General features: G+C 44.0%; 1 protein-coding gene across 1 annotated transcript in view; it reads right to left on the reverse strand.

Moving 5' to 3' along the window:
* The window catches only part of CHRM2 (cholinergic receptor muscarinic 2), a 134,825-nt gene that overhangs the window by 19,715 nt on the left and 99,595 nt on the right, over positions 1–15,515 (reverse strand). The gene's annotated exons all lie outside the window — the stretch shown is intronic.

The raw sequence follows: 15,515 nt of genomic DNA on the forward strand, positions 1-15,515 counted from the left end.
GTACTAGCTGGAGATCTCCTGCTATTACAACTGACCTCCAGCTGATATATATCAGTTCACCTGGAGAAAATAGCCGCTTTGGAAATTGGACTCTATGACATTGAAGAGCCTCCCCAAACCCGCCCTCCTCAGGCTCCGCCCCAAAAACCTCCCACCGGTGGCGAAGAGGAACCTGGCAACCCTACACCCACATCAATAATAGTTGTGTGTTTGCTCATTGGCTAGAACAATTGGAGGTGGGATTGCTTTCTGCACCTTCTCCCTGCAGTCTCTAGATCAGCAAGCGGCAGGTACAAGACTCTCAGTCAGGAAGCAGCCCTAAGGGGTCCTGGCATCCAGAACAAAATAGCCTTGCCCAGTCCCTATTCCCAAGGCTCAGCCTCTGCCAGAAAGTAGAAGACAGGAGTAAGCCCTCGGAAGCTTTGGCTCAGATTAAGCCTTGCTTAACGTAGTTCATATTGCTCCATTCCAGGGACTATACTTCTCATTAAAATCCATCCAAATGACAAGGTTTTACTTGTGGAGTTCTATCCTCTCTCTCTTTTCTTGCTTCCTATTATAAAAAGTCAGTGCCCAACGTTCTATCACACTCAAGGGTGACCAAGAAACCAGACAAATGAGGGGTGAGTGATGAGGCCATGGAGATGAAAGAGTGAGGCTATTCAAATAGGACCAAGCTGACTACAAAAGCAAATTAGGTAAATAACGGTGAAATAATTCCATTTGCATGTTTAATTTTTTAAAAAGAATTATCATTATAACTTTCAACCATGTTAAATAAGGGTTTTATGAATACAACTAATTTACCCAACAGTTCTCCTCTTGGGTTTTTGTCACAATTTGCCACAATTATTTATTCTGAGTCAAAGTAAAAGTGAAATAAAAAAAATAGTCAGGCCAAGTCCCTTCAAGTGTGAGTAGGGTTTCCGGGTCCCTCTTCACCACCGGTGGGAGGTTTTGGAGCAGAGCCTGAGGAGCGCGAGGGTTGGGGAGGGGAGGGACTTCAATGCCATAGAGTCCAATTGACAAAGCAGCCATTTTCTCCAGGTGAACTGATCTCTGTTGGTTGGAGATCAGGTGTAATAACAGTACCTGGAGGTTGGCAACCCTAAGTGTGAGCCCAACATAAAACAATTTTGTTGAGTACTCAAAAAGCAATGCATGCAAACAAAATCTCTTCTGGTTTGTAATCAGGGAGTTTCACCCATTCCTAGTCCCCCTGTTCAGTATTTTTTTTTTTTTTTGGTTGTGCTTTTCTCAAGGGGGCTAGCAGTACTTAGGGTTGCCAGGTCTCCTCTGGTGGAGGATGAGATGGAAGGGTGGCCAGATCCAGATCGGGAAACTCCTGGTGATTTGGGGATGGAGCCTGGGGCAGACAGCGATCTCAGTGAGGTGCAATGCCATATGATGTCCACCCTCCAAAACATCAATTTTCTCCAAAGGAACTGATCTCTGCAGTCTGGAGAGGAACTATAATTCCAGGGGATCTCCAGGTCCCACCTGGAAGCTGGCATCCATAGCAGAACTGCAGACATACAGAATGGATACCCCCTCCACACACTCACGTTCAATAATCTATGTCCACACACCAATAGCGGGCATCTAGGCAGAACTCTATTCTCTATAAAGCCCTAAAATTTGGCTGCAGATTTAGCAATTCCCTCCCCCCTTCATATTAACTTACTTTTTAATCCTAACCCTGGTACCATATACCTAAATACGAACTACTACAGGGTCACATCTCTGGAAGAAAGTTCATTTTAAATAAATATATATATATTTAAAAACCCTGGCATCGAATCCCTAGCTAAGTGGTCTGCAACTCCCAGCAAACAGCTGAAAACAAATGTAATCTTTAAGGGGATAGGAACAGAAAACTTTGGAGACGTCCCCGAAGTTTCATTTTTGTGTCAAAACTGTTCACTGGGGAGCATTTGCCACAACCGTAATTTTTGTTCACCAGTTCAGTGCCAATTCTATCTCCAAAATGGCTAAGAAAATGTGTGCTTAAAATAAGTATGGAAATCATTTCTGCCTGCTGTACTTTTGAGTCAAGCTACATTGCTACATAACCACATGCGGCAGAACTGGAATGCGTCGTATCTGCTGCTTTAAATTCTTAAGAGAAGAAATCATTGCTCTCTGAAAATGCCACATTTTATGAGGAATATTTATTTATCATTCTGATGTGGAACAAACGTGATCACAGGGGAAAAAAACTTTGAGTAAATGCTGTAATTCCCAACTGACAAGACACCGGGTACAAGCAAGACAAAATATATGTATTTATATCCTGCCCAAACTGTCTCAGAACAGTTTGCCTTTTGCTGACACACAACTCCTCAATTGCTTGCAGACAATCTGGAGGTCAGGAACTGGTCTCATTAATTTTCTGCCAATCATTTGGGCTATCATGGGAGTAACTACCAAAGCGACTGCTCAAATTTCTCTCTCTCTCATTAGTCATTCTCAGTTGTTATGTTTTAGTATATGGCCATTTTGTCTGAAAAGGGCCACACGTGTATGTTCAGCTTCAGTACATGCAAACCAGAATCCTGGAAAATCAGATAACCGCTTTTCCTTCTCTAGTTTCCCCCTGTGAGACACCCCCCACCATCATCATCCTAATCAATTGTTCCCTTCGCCTCCAACCATAGGGTTGCCAACCTCCAGGTGGTATCTGGAGATCTCCTGCTATCAGGGCTGGATTTAGGTTTGATGAGGCCCTAGGCTATTGAAGGTAATGGGGCCCTTTATATGTCCAGCTGTCCTTTGTCAACAACAAATTGTCGCTGTTTTTTGTGTTGAATATATGCTATAAGGTAATTTATGGACCTAATAGGTATCTAAAGCCATTTGCACATAACAAAATATGTATTTTATTTGTTTTTTATCTTATATTTTGGAAATGTACATCCAGGTTTTTTTCCTTTAAATTTTTTGGGGGGCCCCAAGAGAGTGGGGCCCTAAGCTATAGCTTGTTTAGCTTATACGTAAATCCGGCACTGCCTGCTGTTACAACTGATCTCTAGCTGATAGAGACCAGTTCACCTGGAGAAAATGTCCACTTTGGCAATTGGACTCTATGGCATTGAAGTCCCTCCCCTCCCCAAACCCCACCTCAGGCTCTACCCCAAAAACCTCCCGCCAGTGGCGAAAAGGGACCTGACAATCCTATCAAACTGAACTGTCTGCCAAACCAAGCTGTCTGCCTAGTTTCTTTCTTTCTTTCTTTCTTTCTTTCTTTCTTTCTTTCTTTCTTTCTTTCTTTCTTTCTTTCTTTCTTTCTTTCTTTCTTTCTTTCTTTCTTTCTTTCTTTCTTTCTTTCTTTCTTTCTTTCTTCAACCCCAGTTTTTAAAATGCCATTGCAGGGCATTGAGGCTTACTAGGCAACCCAAGAGTTCAGCCAGAGCTTGTTTCCTTGTATTTTTTTTTCACATCTGTACATGCATACATGCAGATGACACTTGTTAGTGGTAGGGGCATTAGTCCCCATTTTTAAAAAACTTTGTATATTTTTGTGCAAATCTATGTGTTATCTAGAGCTGCCAACCTCCAGGTAGTAGTTGGAGACCTCCCACTATTACAACTGATCTCCAGACGATAGAGATCAGTTCACCTGGAGAAAATGGCCACTTTGGCAATTGGACTATGGCATTTTAGTCCCTCCCCTTCCCAAACCCCGCCCTCCTCAGGCTCCACCCCCAAAACCTCCAGGTATTTTCCAACTCGGAGCTGGTAACCCTAGTCCTTCACCTGGAGCTGGAAACCCTAGTACTTCACCACTAAGGGTATCTGTCTGTTTTCCCCCATAGGTGTGTGGAGGAAGATGAGAAGGGCTTAGGAAAACAGGCCAAGGATTGGGTTAAAATAACCTTTAATATCTTGGACCTAATCCAAATCCCCTCCACATTATTCACAGTTTTAAAGAACCATGAGAGATCCTAATCACATGTTTAGGTTGGGCCTAAAACTATCAGCTAGCTTAGTATTAGTAGGGTTGCCAACCTCCAGGTACTGAATAAAAAACAAGCAGCACTCCTGCTATTACAACTGATCTCCAGCCGATAGAGTTCAGTTCACTTGGAATAAATGGCCGCTTTGGCAATTGGGCTCTATGGCATTGAAGTTCCTCCCCTCTCCAAATCCCACTCTCCTCTGGCTCCTCCCCAAAAATCTCCAGGTATTTCCCAATTATAGAGCTGGAAATCCTAGTATTATCTCAGATTTGCAGAAAATTATTCTGGGTGGCCTCCCCTTGTGAATTTTTTTTAGTCTATGATTACTATATCTTTTCTTCTATGGTATCTTTGAAACATATGATGATTATTTACTATGTTCAAGGAACTTAAAACCTAAAAGTTGACATAAGGGCAACAAAGGGTGGAAAGAGAGGTGATTTATAAGGGAAAGATATGCATTCTTTCTAGTAACATTTAGACTTCACTTCAGCAGGGAAGGGTAGGTGTACAAATTCATCCACAAGATGAGTCTTATCTTGATTGAATTTTAGTTTACTAGCCCTCATACAGTCGTTACTAATTTGTGGCAAAATGCAGATAACAGCCCAGTGGAAGCCCCACAGCATAAACAACATGGTCCACAGAGAAAACACCCAAGCACCATCTGAAATCTACCTTTCAAGATAGGAATGGAACCTGCAGAGTGCAATGAACCCACTCTGACACCAGGATCATTGATATCAACTGCTGGAAAACTTAGGAGAATCAAAAGGGGGCAGACTTCACCAGTCTTTATCTCTAGGGTTGCCAACCTCCAGGTGGTGGCTGGAGATCTCCTGCTATCACAACTGATCTCCAGGCAAAAGAGATCAGTTCTTCTGGAGAAAACGGCCACTTTGGCAATTGGACTCAATGGCATTGAAGTCCCTCCCCACTCCAAACACTACCCTCCTCAGGCTCCATCTCCAGGTATTTCTGAACCCAGTGGCAACCCTATTTACCCCAGAGAAAGCAATCCACCAGCATGACCAAACTAGGCTGGAAGACAGACTGAGTCTAGATAATCAGAAATTTCACAAAGTATGCAGGAGTATGGGATATACCTCTCTGATGAATTATTAGAGTTTTTGAATGGTTATTCCCTGTAGAACTCAATTACAATCACTTAACAACCCTGTATGAGTCTGTAAGCATAAAATTCAAATTGGCCAGCTGTGTTTTGATTGCTGGCTCCATTCTTGGAGGCTGGAGACTCAATGAAACATCAGAAGAAGAATTCTGTTCTGTGAGCACTACAAAATTGGGGCTTTCAATAGCCCATCTGCTTTTGAGAATGAAACAGAATAAAGATTTAAGCGAGGGAGAGAGACAAGTGTACAGACAGAAGCACGCAGCTAAGGAAGAACTCACTGTTCTTGTTAGGTTTACAAGCAAACAAGTTTTCCAAGCTGTCTTCGCCGTTGATGCTGAATCCGGAACAGTAGGCGACTGACAGATATATCCAAATCATGTGGGAAGCTATATTTTTATCTTTGGTGTAAAGGTTATATTTAGCACTTATCAAGAGCTGATGCTATTTCTGCAAAATAAAGTCCCTGTGTTATTGTGTTTCATCCCAGTCCATCTAGTGTACAGTAGCTTTCAGATGCTCAGTTCTACAGCAATGCACGGCCAGTTGGAGCAACAAAGAGTAACACAGGTGAGTGGAGTAGGCAGCAACAAGGTAAGCAAGGAGTATCTAGCAGGTACTGAGGCGCAATCAAATCACGTCACTGTCTGCTGTTCAGACTGAAAAGGAACTGCAAGACCTAATGTATACATAAGGCAAAGGAGAAGGTGATTGGTTCATCCTGATCAGCTAGGAGAGTTATCATAGACCACTGGAAGAGCACATGCTTTGAATATAGAGGGCCCCAGGTTCCAATGCTGTAATCTCTACTTAAGGGATCTCAGGTGACAGGTCTAGGAAAAAAAAACATCTCTGTGAGATCTTTGAGAACTCATGCTCTCAGAGCTAGGGTTGCCTACTCTGGTTTGGGAAATTCCCGGAGATGTAGGAGCAGTGCCTAGGGAAGGACTTAAGTTTCTCCTAGACATTATGGTATACCATACAGTCCACCCTGCAAAGCTGCCATATTCTCCAGGGGAACTAATCTCTGTTGTCTGCAGATCAATTCCAGGAGACAGCCAGGGCTCTCCTGGAGGTTGGTAATCCTACCCACAGCCATCATGCAACCTTTAAAAGTAGCAGTTGGAGCAGCCATACTTTGAAGGCCTGGGGAAAGGGCATTTTACATGACTACCCCCCTAAAAATTTCATTGGCCTTCTTTTTAAAACACCCCCTCCTTTTATTTGGTTGAATCTCAATTTTCACTCACTGTGAACCACCATGAAGGTCTGTTCCCTTTGAATCAATGACAAAATAATGATTGATGAGACTATATTTTAACTGCCCCCCCATATTTCTTCTGTGTCAAATAAGTGCCCCAGAATCCAGGACAAATGTGACAGATGCATTATATGGACTTTTCCATACTGCTGGGGTTGAATGGACTGCACTTGATTATTGGGTGGAGCCTGAGGAGGGTGGGGTTTGGAGAGGGGAGGGACTTCAATGCCATTGAGTCCAATTGCCAAAGCAGCCATTTTCTCCAGGGGAACTGATCTCTGTCATCTGGAGATCAGTTGTAATAGCAGATCTCCAGCCACCACCTGGAGTCTGGCAACCCTAGATCTCATGTTACCTACTTTCTTAGGCCCAGAGACTCTGTAATTGAGCGACTGATGTAATAACTCCCCCTCCCCCTGAGGCTATTTCACTAATGGGTGAAGTGGTGCCTTTGGATATCTAATTGATATAGCACATTTTACATCTGAAAAGTCATTTGCAGTTTTTGATGAAGAAAGGCACTAAATGAAGTTCTGCGTAAACAATGAAGAACCTGATAATTAGACTGCATCCATTATTACTATTCACACATGCAAGAGGGAGACAGAGCCAAGGACTGATGCTCCAAAATTCCCGTTTGCTTACAAAATCAGTACAGCGGAGTGGGCTAAGAGTGTCATCCTAAGCAAAGTTACACCCTTCAAAGCCCATTGGCTTCAATGGACTTCGAAGGGTGTCATTTTGTTCAGGATGGCACAGCCAGTGTGCAAACTAGGATGTGAAATCCTGGTATAAATCTTACCTCAGCCATGAAATGGTCCTTGAAATTGGGGATGGCAAAATTCAAATGGGAAACATCAGAACTGGAACTCTCCCTGGCTGGAATTGTTCCACATAATCCAAAGAAAGCACAGACCCTTTTGAATTTAGTCTCATTTTGGTTGCTTTATCAGACTTCCCTCCTTCTTCTTGTTTTAAACTTGTCTGGTGTCAAAGAAAAAAAATGGGGAGGAAGAGGAGGTTGGTTTTATATGCAGTATTTTGCTAGGCACACTTAGGAGGGAAAGTTGGGGGGAGGGCTTTGCTGCTATGATGTCCCCTGGCTTGCCACCAGAAAAGTTTAGAGAAAGGGGAGGGGATGGAGAGGATGGATGGGGATTGGCGAGCCCTTAAGGTTTTTCAACTGCTCACAAAAGAAACTGCAAAACGTTAGAGCAAGTCAAGGAGGGCTGTGGGGAATCATAGAAAAACAGTTGAAAGGTACCTCCAGGGTCATCTAGTCCAACCCCCTGCACAATGCAGGAAATTAAAAACTACCTCCTCCCCACACACCCCAGTGACTCCTACTCCATACCCAGGAGATGGCAATTAAAAAACCTCCAGGATCTCTGGCCAAGGTCTGGAGGAAAATTGCTCCCTGACCCCAAAGTGGTGATCGACATTATCCTGGGCATGCAAGAAAGGGCCAAGAGAGCCAAACACTGACACAACCCTTCCTGCCCTCTTTCTCACGATCTGCCTCAGTTCACAGAACCAGCGTTGCTGTCAGATGGCCATCTAGCCTCTGCTTAAAAACCTCCAAAGAAGGAAAGCCCACCACCTCCCGAGGAAGCCTGTTCCATTGAGGAACTACTCTAACCGTTAGGAAGTTCCTCCTAATGTTTAGCCCAAAACTCTTTTGATAAAATTTCAACCCGTTGGTTCTGGTCTGACCTTCTGGGGCAACAGAAAACAACTCCGCACTATCCTCTTTATGACAGCCCTTCAGGTATTTGAAGATGGTTATGATATCACCTCTCAGTCATCTCCTCATGAATCACTAGGCAATCTCATTAGGCAAACTCTGCATTCCATCTACATAGTGGGCATAATAATATTGACTGAGCATTTACAAACACACACACACACACACACACACACACACACACACACACTTTTGTGAATGGAAGATTCCCACAAGGAATACACAATGCCTATAGATTCTGCCCTCTAGCTGAAGCCCTCTATGCTATCTCCCATGGTATCTGAAGAGATACCCTCAGGTGTAGGGTTTGAAGGATCATAGGAAGCTTGAAGCAGAAAGAAACTGGTAGAAAAGATCCATTATAGGACCAGAGCTCTACTTGTGGTTCTCTGGCTATCTCCTAATACACATGAAGTAACTTGAAGACTTAAACATGCTATAAATGTTAATTATTATTACTTCATAATGGTCATGTTGATTACATTGCATAACATTCCCTTTCTCTGCCCGTCTGTTTCCTTGAGTGAAAGTCAATTAAAAGCTACAGGGTTGTTGAGGTTGCTGCAGAGTTACATTTCTGCTCAAGATTTGGCTGCCGTGTTGCTAACAGAAGGGCAAAGAGAGTTTTTGTCAAGGCTGAAGGCTATTTTTTTCCCTCTAAATGAGGCCTAACATACATCAGATTGAAATAATCAACACCACTCTGAGGAACATGGCATTTGATAAAAAGTATAACAGCAGACAGGCAAGCGAATGATATTCATGATGTTCAAATAGCCAGTTTCCATCTCTAAGAACTGTCAGCAGGGTGATGTGGAAAGAGTACTGGAGGCTAAGGTCATAATGCAATGACTGGAACATTGGAAGGAACAGCAGTTACACAGATAGCAAGTCAAGGATAGATCTGCCTCTTGCCCAGGCACAGATCCACATCAGGAAGGACATACAATTAGGCCAAACCAGGCATGAGAAATCCAACAGCTGCCTGGGTAGGAAGGCAGAGCCCAAGAAAATCACACAAACGTTTTAGCTTCCTCCCTATAGTCCTGAGTGGCTCACTCTAAGGGATAGAGTAGAGCAATACAGACCAAGAGACCCTTGATAATAGCCCTATATTATAGAAGAAGAAGAGCTGGTTTTTATGTTGACTTTCTCAACCACTTAAGGAAGAATCAAACCAGCTTACAATCACCTTCCCTCCTCCTCCCCACAACAGACACCCTGTGGATGGGCTAAGAGAGCTCTCAGAGAGCTCTAAGAGAGCTGTGACTAGCCCAAAGTCACCCAGCTGGCCTCAAGTGTAGGAGTGGGAAAACCAACCCAGTTCACCCGATTAGAGTCCGTCACTCATGTGGAGGAATGGGGAATCAAACCTGGTTCTCCAGAATACAGTCCACCCCTCCCAACCACCACTCGTAACCACTACACCATAATGGCTCTCTTATACCATACGAAATGGACTATAAATTGAGTTTAGAAATATTGTCGTAGGCTTTCACGGTCAGAGTTCATTGTAGGTTATCCGGGCTGTGTAACCGTGGTCTTGGAATTTTCTTTCCTGACGTTTCCCCAGCAACTGTGGCAGGCATCTTCAGAGTAGTAACACTGAAGGACAGTCTTCAGTGTTACTACTGTCCTTCAGTGTTACTACTCTGAAGATGCCTGCCACAGTTGCTGGCGAAACGTCAGGAAAGAAAATTCCAAGACCACGGTTACACAGCCCGGATAACCTACAAGAACCAATGAGTTTAGAAAGTTGTGAAAATTTATTCATAGAGCCTAAAGCAAACCCTGGATGTTTTCCATCTAGAATTAAAGCATTCTCTTTTGCGGTTCCCCTGAAGATTCTCCAGGTGGGTGTTATTGTTGAGGCTAATACAAAAGGCACTAATTAAACTCTCAGTGGTGTATAAAAGATGCTGGAAATGTACTTGCAAATTTGTTACTCTAAAATCAATGATGCCTGCAGGGTCTCTGCAAAACATGACAGCATCATTAGCCTCTCCTCGAGGGATGGAATTTTTCAGCTTGGCTACTGAAACGGCACAGCAGAAGAGCACTTGGCACATTTCCTATATTCTCATCAAAACATGTGGAAAAGCTAGCCAATGCTCTAAATGAAGGAGCAGTCAAGGGACAAGGTAATAATCTCATAGTTTAGTTCTTCACCGGACTGGAGTCTCTGCCAGCTGCAGGGCAGATGAGTGTTTTTTGTGTTAATGGATGGGATATGGTCACCTCCCCAGGAGGAACAAAACTCCCAGCACCTGCTTTGAAATAGCTGACAGATGGCAAAGGAGTCTCTCCACAGCTGTATTTTGCAGGACTACTTATCAGTGTAATTTAACACATGATTTATCAGTCAGTGTCCATAACCTGACGACTACAGTGCATGGGGTGAAGACGACTGAACTCAAGTCAACTGAAGGGCAATACTGTAAGTCATTTGGCGCTATTTTTCCAATGGCTCTTGGAAGCTCTTCAAATGTTATTTCTCTCAACTTGCACAGTGACCAAATGGAGGACATCATAGGGAATTGCTGGATGGGTTTCAAAAATTGATTTCCAGTCCAAATAAAAAAGCAGTAGAGTAGCCAAAAGCTCTGCTCACTGGAAGTCGGTTTCAGGTAGCCGGCTCAAGATTAACTCAGCCTTCCATCCTTCCGAGATCAGTGAAATGAGTACCCAGCTTGCTGTGGATAAAGTGTAGATGACTGGGGAAGGCAATGGCAAGCCACCCCGTAAACAAAGTCTGCCTAGTAAACGTCAGGATGTGACATCACTCCATGGGTCAATAATGACCCGGTGCTTGCACAGGGGACTACTTTTACCTAGAGCGGATTGTATTTTCACATCTGTGCTCAACAGCTTCTTTAACCTCTTCTCTGATGGCTTCCCATCTTCCCCTTCCCTTCTCACCTTGTTAAAGAACACATACAAAAGCGGGTGAAGAAATGTGGATGAATCTTGGCAATGCCAGAACATTCCAATTCAGCAACATCCTCAACCTTGGATGGCAGCTCCCTCCCCTTCTCAAACGCCACCCTCTCTACAGGCACTGCTCCCACACTTCCAAAAATTTTCCAAGCCACACTTGGCAACCCTAAGAAGGTGGGACATAGGCATCACATCTGTTCACCACAGTATTTCCACTGTCCTCAAGTGTTCATGTAACATTTAATGTTGCCATCATTGGACCCTGCAGATAGTTTCCCCTAGTGACGGCTCTTTCTCAAGTAGGGTTGCCAGCTCTGGGATGGGAAATACCTGGATATTTTTGGGGTAGAGTCTGAGGAGGGCGGGGTTTGGAGAGGGGAGGGACTTCAATGCCATAGATTCCAATTGCCAAAGCGGCCATTTTCTCCACGAGAACTGATTGGCTGGAGATCAGTTGTAACAGCAGGAGATCTCTAGCTAGTACCTGGAGGTTGGCAATCCTATTCTCCTGAGACAAGGGGCCTTCCTGTGATGCCAGAGGCTCTTCTTCTGGCAAAAGAGCCTCGTGCATTGGGGGAAATCTCCTTTTGCTGGAAGAAAGCACCACTGCTAGTGGAGTGCACTGCTAGTGGAGTGGGATCCAACCTCCACGTTCAGAGGCAGTAAACCTCTGATTACCAGTGCCAGGAGGCAACATCGGGGGAAGGCCTCAGCCTCTATGCCCTGTTGTTGGCCCTCCAGAGGAAGTGGTTGGACACTGTGTGAGACAGGAAGTTGGACTAGATGGACCACTGGTCTGATCCAGCAGGGCTCTTCTTATGTTCTCATTGCAATTGGCTTGGATCCTGCTGAAAATGACCACTGATGAAAGGATTTCTGTTGTGGACTTTCTCGCCTCCCTGCTCCCACTGTAGCCCAAAGTGTCCCCAGAAATGCTGTCCCTGGGGAATGGGAGAGCCTCAGGAACAGCAGAACGGGGGAGTGGAGAGATGCAGCGGGGGTGGGCGGAGGGTGGACTGGCAAAAGTCCTCCCGTTTGTGAAAATGTTAGGCAGGATTCAGCCCACCACAATTATATGTGTTTGTGTGTGTAAAGTGCTGTCAAGTCGCAGCCAACTTATGGCGACCCCTTATGGGTTTTCATGGCAAGAGACTAACAGAGGTGGTTTGCCAGTGCCTTCCTCTGCATAGCAATCCTGGTATTCCTTGGTGGTCTCCCATCCAAATACTAACCAGGGCTGACCCCACTTCGCTTCTGAGATCTGGCGAGATCGGGCTGTACCATGCTGCCTTCCCTCTGCAGGCCCAGCCTTAGCCTGACATCGCTCCTCACAGGCTCTTGCTCCGAGCAGGCCAGGGTTTGGCTCGGAGTCAAGGCCCTGGTCACGTGCTTCTGGTTCTCATGCCTTTATACAGTATCAGTATCCAGCTTTCTATGTCCAGTACGATATGTCTATCCTGTTTACCTCAACTACCACAGCTGCATAGCCATGTTATGTCTGCCTACCCTGAGAAAGCTTATCATGGTTTCTAGTTGCCTGTTTACCTTTGCCTGTCTATTGTAGAAGTCTGCCATGCATTTAAACTATGTATCCTGCCCTGATTCTTCATTAGTAGCCTTGTATGCCCAGGAGGCAGCCAGCTTCTTACTTTGTCTAATTCTGCTCCTTATAAAGTCTAACCTGCTTCAGAGCCATTGCCTGATGGGTTTTGCTTGAAGGACGCGAAGGACAAACACCTGAGTCTGACACCCTCTTTACCACAATTATATAATGCTTCTCAAATCAGGGCTAACATCCATGCTCACTCAGTGTTAAAATTGCCAGCTCCTGGTTTGGAAATACCTGGAGATTTTGGAAGTGGAGCCTGAGAAGGGCAGGGTTTGGGGAGAATAGGCCCAGACTTAGCTCCGAGTTGGGTAATACCTGGAGATTCTGGGGGTGGAGCCTGAGGAGGGCAGGGTTTGGAGAGGGGAGGGGCTTCAATGCCATAGAGTCCACTTGCCAAAGTGGCCATTTTCTCCAGGGGAACTGATCTCTGTCACCTGGAGATCAGTTGTAATAGCAGGAGTCTCCAGATACCACCTGGAGGTTAGCAACCCTACCCAGACTGGACTGTGGAATAAAGCCAAGCTCCTGTAATCCGTTCCAGTGTTTTGAGTGAAATGGGATGAAAGTTTACTTATCTTTGGTAAAACTTTCCCAAGGAGAATCAAAGAGTTCATTTCAGCACTAGACTGAATCTCTTTCGTTATTGTAATATGGCAATCATTGATTGGACCTTGCAACACAACTTGAAAAATTAAAAAAAAGAACTCTGTTAACAAGGAGTTTCCTCCCTCACACACTTTATATACACCCTCCCAACAGACACCTATTACAGGGAATGCCAAAGCTTTTAAATAAGAAATTGGTGCATTTTATTTTTAAATTTGCTCCCTAAAGCCCAACTTCTATATTTAGAAATTGCGGTGATTCTCGACCAGAAATAGGCATTTCTAAGCACAAGCGAGAGCGCATTTCTTCAAATGCATTAGGACAATTCCGAAAGATAAAGGCAAAAACAGGCACTGAGAAAAGCATAAGGGAAAAAATAAGAGGATTCCTTTAATACAGCTGTGCTGGGCTAAAACCTGAATCAAAGTCTCCAAGCTATACAATAATGTCGGCATGAGCCTCATGGTACGGGGCCAACAAAGGCATTAAAGAATAGGTGATTCATTCCTCGCATCCCTCCCGCCTTTTATCTTTATGAGCCGAACAGTAAGGGACCCCTTTATTCCCTGTATCTTTGCACAATGAGACTGTAAATAAGCAAGAGCTAAACGCCAGCTGTAATAGCAAAAGCCGGCGAGAGCTTAACCGGCCAGCGTTGGTATTTTTGTGTCTGTTTGTTTTGCTTTAAAACAAATATGAAAAAAAGATGCACAGGAATTTCTTTTTCTTGATTCCAGTGCTCTGGACTAGGATGCACATTCCCTGTGGATATTTTTTTAAACATCCCTAATGGTATAAGTACCCTGACCTGGATGGCCCAGGCTAGCCCATTCTCATCAGAACTCAGAAGGCAAAAATGCATGGTCACTTTAGCCTCCTTGATTCCCTGTTTCAGCCAGGATTCAGCCAGGATTGAACGCACATTCGGCGAAAATGCATGCGGTCAATCCTGGCTGAATCCTGGCTGAAACAGGGAACCAAGGAGGCTAAAGACCATGTGTTTTTGTCCAGAAGCTCAGCAGAGTTGGCCTTGGTTAGTACTTGGACGGGAGACCACCAAGGAAAACCAGGGTTGCTATGCAGAGCCAGGCAACAGCAAACCAGTTCTTCCTTGAAAACTTCACAGGGTCACCCTAAATCAGCTGCTACAGGGCAACACTTTCCACCAATGGCATAAATCAGCTCCAGCACCTCTGTGAGACACAATGAGGCCAGATTTTTGGGCAGTGGCAGCTTTTGGATGCCATTAAAGGGAGTTGGTTTGGAGGCAATGATTTGGGTTGATCAAATTAAATTTTGATGAGTGCAGCTGTGACAGTAAGCAGCGTATGAAACTTGCCTTATAATCGGGGCAGCAGCAGGGAGTGGATTTGTATGCATACCCAGCTTTTGGAAGGATTGTTTGGTCACCTCCAGGCCAAAAATTACAATCACAGCCACATGTGGATGTGATTCAGATGTGTTTTATTTGGATATTTTTTTATCCTGTGTTTCTCCACTGATGTAATCTGAGGCAGATTAGGGCCATGAGAAAGGAAAAGCCATTGGTTCATAAGGTTAAAGCCAGCACTATGAATCCAATCTGATTCAGCTCAACACCAGCTTTCAAATACTAAGTTAGTTTCTCTTTCACATTAAGGAAAATCGAAGCTTGATCTGATTTTGTTACAGGTTTCGTTTTTGACTCCCTAATTTTAGGGAATCAAACCCAAACTTGAACCAAACCCCAAATTGAACCTTTTTTTTTTACTGCACATTTTGTCATGTGGTAGCCCAACATATACAAAACACAAATCCTAGAAGTGCTGCTCCCTTCCAGTTCTGTGTTGTCATGTTGTCCTTGTCACAATGAGTTATGATGTATTTTTGACAACATGGAGCTCTGCTCTGAAATGTTAAGCATAAGGAGCCAGTCACACGGCTGGGTGTGATGTAAAGAGGCCAGGGGATGTTATTTCCAATATCTTCAGATGTAGGAAGAGGAAGAAATCATACATATGGATATCCATTGATGTGTCCAAATGTTGATGCACTAGAACAGGGGTCGGCAAACTCATTAGTCAAAAGAGCCAAATATCAACAGTACAACGATTGAGATTTCTTTTGATAGCCAAATTTCTTAAACTTAAACTATATAGGTAGGTACACAGTTTATTAACTTAATAAACTTTAATTGAAGTTTTAAGTCTTAATTAAACTATAGGTACACTGAATAAAACTTGATATCATACTTAATAGTGATCTTATTTATTGACAAAAATTAAATT

This window comes from Euleptes europaea, chromosome 3 (assembly GCF_029931775.1).
Source record: "Euleptes europaea isolate rEulEur1 chromosome 3, rEulEur1.hap1, whole genome shotgun sequence".
Lineage (NCBI taxonomy): Eukaryota > Metazoa > Chordata > Lepidosauria > Squamata > Sphaerodactylidae > Euleptes > Euleptes europaea.